The sequence below is a fragment of the Adiantum capillus-veneris genome, chromosome 14 (assembly GCF_014529385.1).
Source record: "Adiantum capillus-veneris isolate H3 chromosome 14, ASM1452938v2, whole genome shotgun sequence".
In the NCBI taxonomy this organism is placed as follows: domain Eukaryota; kingdom Viridiplantae; phylum Streptophyta; class Polypodiopsida; order Polypodiales; family Pteridaceae; genus Adiantum; species Adiantum capillus-veneris.
This window is the reverse complement of record NC_140944.1, coordinates 57,907,873-57,916,398: the sequence shown is the minus strand read 5'-3', so window position 1 is coordinate 57,916,398 and position 8,526 is coordinate 57,907,873. Positions and strand designations below refer to the sequence as shown.

The following is an 8,526-nucleotide window of genomic DNA, read 5'->3' as shown; positions in this document are numbered from 1 at the left end:
CCATTATTTCATGCTCGTACCGTATGCATAAGGGAGGGGAGGACCTGTCCCGTGGGGGGGAGGGATATTAAGTGCTTATGCCAGAAGACACATGCCCTAACAAGCCAATTAAAGAATCTTTCACATGAGGGTTTTGTTCTTGGTATTTCAAAGAGTTAATTTACTCCATTAGCAAACTAAGGTAGCTATACCAATGAGAAAATATGCTACCTCATTGTCCTCTCCCAGCTAACATCTGTAAGACTTGTTCAACAAGCTTCTAGATTTGTTGGGGTCAATGCTACCATAAACTTGACTAATCTTTTTCTATGTAGCCACTAGGAATCAATATCTTGGACATTCAGACCCTCATTAGCCTCTTCAATGTCATCATGATCAATACCACCATCTGCATAGCCTTTGCCTCCACATATGCACCCTCATTTTATTTATTGTTGTCTTCTTGCACATCATCCAAGTCACTCTTCTCTTCTTCTTCTTTGTATGAAAACTCAATAGCAACACCAATGGCATGATCAAGAGCTTCTCCTGCACCCACGATACCAGCTTTACAACCATCATTGTAATCAACTCCTATTTGATACACACACTCGTTCGTGCTTTCAGTGACAAAGGATCAAAAAGCTAAGCACACCTTTTCCAAGTGCCACCTAGGCTCCGCTAGGTCAGCTGCGTCCATTGCCCTGGTGTGATATGGGCTTACATTACAAAATGATAGAGCTTTATCTTAGGCCCGTGCCACACACGAGCGATTGGAGATGGAGGAGGAGAGGAGGGAAGGAGGGGGCGGTGGGGAGGCTGGCATGCAAGCCGTCAAAGAGGAGGGTACTAAAGCACACGGGGGGGGACGGGCCTAGGCAACCTTGGTAGAGGTGCGACATGATCGGGCCTGCATCGAATGTGAGCGAGAGCTCCTTTTGGCTTGTATCACGTGCCACAGATAGCCTCGCTTCACTCCCAACTCTTGCGGGCCTCACCTGCAATCGTCGCAAGGGGAACAAAAGGGGGGGGGGGGGGGGGGGGAGAGAGAGAGAGAGAGAGAGAGAGAGAGAGAGAGAGAGAGAGAGAGAGAGATTCCCTGTGTGCTCCGAAAGGAAGGAGAGAGAGAAAGAATTGTCCGAGACTCCTATCTGCAATCGGGACACCTGCTCCCTACCTGGCTCATGCCCACATGTCTTCTTCTCCCTTCGTCCACCTGGCTGGCTCCCCGCTATCTCCGTACAACCTTCCCCTTTTGCATTTGGTGGCATCTGCTTAGATACCCATTAATAAACCACTTCCAAAATTGACCACACATACAACATACTTGAATACGCATACTAATAGAGATCAGTTATGGCTGTTGTACTTGGCTAATATACTTGCTCTTCTATTCAATGTTCTGGAAAAATGTCTGTCAGCTTAATATCTTGCCGTTTTCAATTTCAAATATGTCGGTTAAGGGCAAGAGGAAAAGGAGAACTTCTCCCTCAAAATAGAGAAAAATAGTGTAAAAATCCAAGAAAAAACCTAATTTTCTAAAATCTCCTCTTGACAAATTTAAGGAAAGAAATTTTGTATGTTTGGAAAAATGATATTTCCCAAACACTGCAAGTTCTATTGAATAGAGATCAATTGTACAGGCTCTTTGGTGTTTACCTTAAACTTGGCAGGCCCCGTGACTATGTCACTCGTTCCCTAGGCGCCAGTAACCGAGTTCCAATTTCCAAAAGCTCGAACTTTCCAATTCATTAAAGAGTGAATGGATGGGGTGCTGCTCATTTCCAATTTCTAAGGAAAGGAAGAGAGAAAGACTGAGCTGGAGCCTTAGAGGCTAGAGCTAAAGCCAGGACTCAAGAGTAAATTGTTGAATGCCCATTCCTTGGGCGAATCTATATATATATATATATATATATATATATATATATATATATATATATATATATATATATATATATATATATATATATAGAGAGAGAGAGAGAGAGAGAGAGAGAGAGGAGGAGGAGGAGGAGGAGGAGGAGAAGAAGAAGAAGAAGAAGAAGAGTGACCGCAACAGCCTAAGAGGGGGGGAGATGGCAAGCACAACAGTAGCCATGGCCGGCATTGTGTTGCCCACCACTCCTGCCTTGAACTCCACCGCCAACGTCTTCACCACTGTGACGCCCTCCTTCAAGCCCGCTATGCTACCGTCCGCGCCAGCAGCTCTTCCCAACCCACCTATTAGTGCTCCCGCCGCCCCCTCCTCTCTCTTCTCGCAACCGCCACCCCTGTCGCCATCTTCGCCAAGGAGGCTCTCGTTGTTGCTACCAACATCAAAGTGGAAGGTCCCCCTCCTCCCTTCGGTGGCCTTCCTGGTATCGATAATGCCAATCAAGCCCGAGACACGGACCTTCCATTGAAGGAGAGGTTCTACTTGCAGGCCCTCTCTCCACTAGATGCAGCTGCAAGGGCCAAGGAGTTTGCCAAGGACATTGTGAATGTGAAAGCCCTGATTGACAAGAAGGCATGGCCATATGTGCAAAATGACTTGCACCTCAAGGCATCCTACCTTCGCTTCGACATCAACACTGTGATTGCCTCGAAAAGCAAAGCAATGAAGAAGGCTTTGAAGCCCCTTGTGGACAAGCTCTTTGATGAGATTAACAATCTTGATTACGCAGCTAGAAGTAAGAGTGTCCCCAATGCAAACAAGTACTACACAAAGACTGTATCATCGTTGAAAAACGTGTTGGCAAAACTTGGTTGAGTGCTGGCCTCAAGAATTTGCCACCATGATGCTATTGTAATTATGCGATTATGCTTTCCTAAGGAGCTCATACTTTTGTTAGAGAGAGAGAGAGAGAGAGAGAGAGAGAGAGAGAGAAACCCTCTGCTTTGGCCAAGGGTGGCATCATGCTTGAATGCCCATCAAAATTTGAAGGAAGAGAGAGAGAGAGAGAGAGAGAGAGAGAGAGAGAGAGAGAGAGAGAGAGAGAGAGAGAGAGAGAGAGAGAGAGAGAGAGAGAGAGAGAGAGAGAGAGAGAGACAGAGAGAGAGAGAGACACACAGAGAGAGAGAGAGAGAGCATCCCCTGGACCAGTGAGCACTTAGACCAAAGCTTGCAGTGGGACGTTCACAAAGCCTGCCTTGCAAGGCTGTTGCACAGTCCCCAGCCTGAGTCCGGATTCAAGAGGGCTGGAGAGAGAGAGAGAGAGGGAGAGAGAACAAAGGGTCTTGAGGATGGCTGCCAGATCTTAACAATTCATAGCTTGTTCACTAGCAGCCAATATGGAGGTGGACCTCGAGCTAGATCACCTAGGCCTGTATCAGACGCATCCGGATACCCATTTGCTTGGTGAGCCGGAAGCTAGGTCAACGGTTGCGCTAATGGGTTTGGTGTTCGAGGGGTCTGGGCTACCCACCCTCGCCCATCTTGCACAGGAGCCAATCAGTGTGAAGGCAAGCAAGTTTTTGGTAAGGATTTTTTTGGAGGTGTCACTGCCTTGTGTTTTGTAATGAAGGTTAATGGTAGAAACGTGTGTGGGGGGTTTGTTTTTATTCTTTTCTCTTGTGCCCTCTGACAAAGAAATGACGCTGCAAGAGACGTAGTGCAAAAGAGATGATGTAGCCTCACAAAAGAGGCCATGGCCTTCTTCCTCAACAATATAGAGTTGCAATTGAGCGCGCTGAGCAAGGGGACCTTGTAGTCTTTCGCAATGAGGTAGGCTCCTTTCCCTCCTCGACCATCGATTCTACATTCTAAGCTTTACATGCACTGTACCACTTTGTCATAATTTTAATGGTTTTTATACCAAAATCCTCCAAATTTAGCCGGTTCCCATCAAGATGACCCTTCAAACTAGCTGGTTTAGGAAGAAGCTTGGACATGTTAAAAAATCCATCGAGTTAAACTAAAAATCATTGCAATTAATCTGAAACTTAGATGTTATTAAACTCTCTAAAGAGAAACTATTCAAAACTCTTTGATTTCTAGAGGAGTTGGAGGAAGAGAAAAGTAAGACTCATGATTGCACAAAGTATAAGGTTTATTTGCTCTTGCATGATAGTGCTTATACATATTGAATCATTTCCTTTACTATTAGCTAGAATCTTCCACGGATTCCATTTGTAGTTGTCTTTACTCTTGCAATTTAGCATTAAAATAGACATACATAGGCCATGGCCTTCTTCCTCAACAATATAGAGCTGCAATTGAGCGGGTTGAGCAAGGGGACCCTGCAGTCTTTCTCAATGAGGTAGGCTCCTTTCCCTCCTCAACCATTGATTCTGCATTCTAAGCTTTACACGCACTGTACCACTTTGTCATAATTTTACTGGGTTTTACACCAAAATCCTCCAAATCTAGCCGGTTTCCATCAAGATAACCCTCCAAACTAGCTGGTTTAGGAAGAATCTTGGACAAAGACCATTTTCTCATCCCTTGCCTCGGCGCAACATTAGCCTTGGCACTTGTCTTGCACTCACCATCTGTCCCCTGCATCTAGCTGCTTGCCCTACCTCGCATGACACTTGCCCCTTCTTTGCCTTTCTCATTTCATCACAAAGAGGAGATTCCAATTCAAAAAATTGTCTTAGAATCGTTAGCACAGACTAGCTATAGTGAAATTAAGGGTAGTTTGCTTGTGAAAATATAAGCGTACGAATAGACAAGGGCCCAAACAAAATGAAGCTTCAAACCTGGCACTGGACAATGGGCATTCCCCTCATCATCATGGACATGAAAAAATTGCCTTTATTTTTTTCAAATTTTAATTGTTACTAATTGTTAATGTCTTTTAATTTGTCTGAGTCTCATACCTTGGCAACTTCATGTTGGAAACTCTAAAAGAGGGAGGGGAACGGGTCTTCATCATCGATCATCAATGCCCATCTCTGCCCTCACACGCATAGTCTCTCTCTCTCTCTATCTATCTCTCTCTCTCTCTCTCTCTCTCTCTCTCTCTCTCTCTCTCTCTCTCTCTCTCTCACACACACACACACACACACACACACACATGCCTGTCTATCTTTTGCATACCTAGGGCCTTTCTTTATCTCTCTTGTCAAATAATAACAATTCGAAGCAAGAAGCATGAGCTTGTCATCACTTGTAGTTTCTAAGGCACACCAAAAGATTAAAAGAAGGAAGAGAGCAGAATCTTAGCAAAGATATTCTGAAGATGACAAGGGTCAAAACTCCTTATCACGTTCTGATATGTCTAAGTCTATTTAAATGAATAATTGTTTGTTTATTGCCTATTATAAGGGAGCCTTATACGCTCAATGAAAATCTCCTACAAGTTGGTAGGGAAAGGTGGATCATGGATGAGGGGGGAGGGCTTTATGAGACTTGGAAGAACAATTGGAGCTTGTAGCAGAGTGGATGTGTGGGTTGTGCAAAGAGAGAGAGAGAGAGAGAGAGAGAGAGAGAGAGAGAGAGAGAGAGAGAGAGAGAGAGAGAGAGAGATTGTGGGCACTGGGGTACTAGTACATCCACAATGACAAAGAAGGGTCCTTTCATGTAGTCAAGTAGCCATCCACTCCCTTTCTCAGACTCTTAGACTCTCGATCTCTTTATTCAATCGTCGCGTTTTGGCTATCATTTACAAGTCATGAGTTACAACACTAGAGACTCATAATGTGAATCTATGCACATTGCAGTCTAAGACAGATCGCGCTTTGATTGAAGCTCAGAAGCAGCAAAGTACACATGTGGATATGACTACACTACCCACTAAGGGAGAGGCAATGGTAGTTTCCTAGTCTATATTCAATGTGGTACTATCATTTCCTTTTATACTAGTAGCAACAATGCAATCTTTTTGGGTACATCGATTTCATTTGACTAGCTAGGAAGTGTAATGTACTTGCATGTTGCAGTTGCTTACTTTCTTAGACTCGATATTTTCTCATGATGATACCAACAATAATGAGAGATTGATATGTTGAATATCAAGCATGTGGTGGTGTTTTCACAGGCTATTCAGTAATAACATCAAGATACATCTTCCTTGCTTCCTAGCCTAGCCAACAATCAGAGAATGCTAGGGGTTGCCATTGCTTGTTGCACTATTCTAGGGTAAGTTGGGAATGAAGATTATTGAGGTTCCTTTGGAGCCTCTTCTATATTAAATGTTGCTTGCTAGCGTGGATTTTTATTGTAATGATGATATTTTAAAAACTATTGCAGTGTTATCTAGATAGAGAACGTTTTCTACAACCATCGAGAGAAACATGCATAGACTGATTCATGGTTGTTTATTATGAGCATACCATTATTTGTAATTTAGAGAACAATTCATTTCATATGTGTACCTTAAATCCCCTGTGGGAAGCCTACTGAGTAGGTGGCTAGTATCATTTGTTTTGAGACTGAGATTTGTATCAGTTTACAAGGGAAATGATGTCCGTCGTTTGACATATTACATTGAAAATCGACTGGTTTATTTTAAATTATTATTCATTATATTTGTTGCTTTTCATGGTTTGTTCTCTTAACATCTATTGCCAATGAAAACACACTACAATCTATACTTCTGTTCATTTGCACTTCAACATGTATTTTTGCAAAAGCATGTGCTTCTAAAATCGTTATGTTACTAGCATACATAAAATAGCGGGTCATTACATTCCGTACGAAATCTGTATGAGGGGGGATGTCTCATTGCAAGAACGTCCGTATGTAGGGGGGTAGGTTAGCATGTACGATACCATATATAAGGGGGTTTCTCTAATTTTGATGCACATAGGTGACATCCCCCCATTAGTAATAGTGAATCCCTCGGGCAGTACTACGAGTGTTGGAGATGTCAATCAAGTGCCATCAACAAAAGAAGGAAGAAGGATAAGGCCATGCATCACTGCATGATGGGGACGCTCATACACTAGCTAATACACCAATATTCTGGTATTGAGAAGATGACCTCTTCGAGGGCTCAAGAATGAGTGGATGGTAGATATTGTCAAGGTGCGGGATAGCCGGTGGCATATTTGAGGTCTCTTTTTTTGGTTCCTATGAGTCACCTATGATGTTAAAACTTGTCTTCTTCTTCTTCTCTTCTCTTCTCTTCTCTTCTCTTCTCTCTCTCTCTCTCTCTCTCTCTCTCTCTCTCTCTCTCTCTCTCTCTCTCTCTCTCTCTCTCTCTCTCTCTCTCTCTCTCTCTCTCAAACAGAGCTCGCTTCATGTAAGGAAGGGTAATGAAAAATGTGGGTGAACATCACCCTTGAATTTTTAGTCATTTCAATGGTTCTTCAATGGAACCCATAAAGGACATTGGCATGAGATTATAGGGCAATGATGTGCAAGGTCATCAACTAGCATGTGGCAGTCTTCAAGGGTTGCTAACACATCTAACAGGATGCCATCTACACCAAAGCTATGGTAGGAGGTAGGGTACCTTAGGAGCCTAGCACAAAGTCAACAAGTGTGATGTCGGGGCACGAGTTTATCCCTTGTGAACTCTCCCAAAGCTATGTAGTATAGTGGGCAAGAGCACGCCGGCATATTCTTGCAGTAGCTCATTACCCAAAGCATCTCCAATATCCCTCTAGCATCATTACCATTTTCTTTTGTTGTCACTCTTGATTGATTGTAAAGCATCCCCAATATCCCTCTAGCATCAATACCATTTTCTTATGCTGTCACTCTTGATTAATAGTCGGGACCATCTTTAGGAGACTCAAAAAATCCCTTCTTGATTTAGGAGCCAAGTCATCGCAACATTGTAGAGTTGCCATCCGTTGTCTAACCGACCGCTTGGACGGGTGTTGATAGCATGTAGCCTCAAAGTTGTAAACACTTGGTCACCTTCTTTCTCTTTTGAAGTTAGTAAAAACATAACAATAACCTTCTCTACTTTTTGAAATTAGAGGCATATAAGCCTTCTCTGCTTCTAATTATATCTTGATACACATCTAAAGCTCCGCGCTGATCAAAATGTCAAGTTTGATGGTTATACTCTTTGAGAAAGAGTAGAAGGTGAGAAATATTGAGGCAAGTTGAGGTAGATATTTAGCTTTAGATAAAGGTAATATAAGATAGTCAGAAAATAAAATTATAATACATGTAGTTATGTAGGGAGCCATGAGTTTTTTTAAAGATGATAATCTTTTTTCTGGTTCAGCTATCACAAGGTTGTCTTTAGAGCATTTTTATTTATTCGAAGATAAGCATCGCTCTCTCTCTCTCTCTCTCTCTCTCTCTCTCTCTCTCTCTCTCTCTCTCTCTCTCTCTCTCTCTCTCTCTCTCTCCCCCCCCCCCCCCGAAAATCTCAATGATTTAAGCTTTGTGTGTGTATACAAAGGGAGATGTGGTGAACAAAGACTTGCAAAAGCATGTATCAACTTTCATCAAAGCCATTCCCATATTGATATTGATTGTACTTGCTTCTCAATAACTTTTTTTCTTTTTTTTTTGCCACCGAAGGCAGAAGGGAGTCTCACTGTTATATAACTGTAAGGGGTTGGCTCTCTTTCTCTATCTATTTTTCCACCATTGTTCAAAGTCTTTAGGGTTTATTGATGGTTTTAAATATCTTCAAAGGTATGTTCTCTCATCATTCAAGA

At 42.7% G+C, this 8,526-nt stretch overlaps 1 pseudogene; it reads left to right on the top strand.

Moving 5' to 3' along the window:
* Positions 1-2,038: 2,038 nt before the first annotated feature.
* Positions 2,039-2,730, top strand: LOC147442437 (oxygen-evolving enhancer protein 3-2, chloroplastic pseudogene; annotated as a pseudogene).
* The last annotated feature ends 5,796 nt before the right edge of the window (positions 2,731-8,526 follow it).